We start from the raw sequence: 523 nt of genomic DNA, 5'->3' as shown, positions 1-523 counted from the left end.
GAAATCTGAAGCAGAAATATCTGATTATTATGCAATGTGTCCCCATGGAAATCACGTTTCCTTTGAATTCCACAGGAGAAAAGTGTTGGGTAAGGCACTATTTTTCTTTCTACTTACTAATTTGTTTACTTCAAGAGGATGTGAATCAATGTTAAAAATGTTTTTATGTGCTATACAAACCTTCTCATTTGGATCAAAATACTGGAGGGTGGGGAGAATTACTGTTTAGTAGATATAGTTTCATTTGGGGAACATGAAAAAGTTCCAGAGATGGATAGCAGTGATTGTTGCACAACATTGTCAATGTATTTACTGCCACTGAAGTGTGTATTTAGAATGATTAAAATGGTACTATGATTTGAGTCTTGAATGCCCTGAAAAGGCCCATGTGTTAAAGGCACCCAGCCTGTGGTCCTATTGGGAGGTGGTGGGACTTTTAGAAGGCAGGGATGAGTGGGAGTCAGTTAGGTCATTGGTAGCATACCTTTGAAGAGGATATTGGGACCCCAGTCTCTTCCTCTCT

Source organism: Urocitellus parryii, chromosome 9 (assembly GCF_045843805.1).
Source record: "Urocitellus parryii isolate mUroPar1 chromosome 9, mUroPar1.hap1, whole genome shotgun sequence".
NCBI lineage: Eukaryota > Metazoa > Chordata > Mammalia > Rodentia > Sciuridae > Urocitellus > Urocitellus parryii.
Note: the sequence above shows the minus strand (reverse complement) of the source record.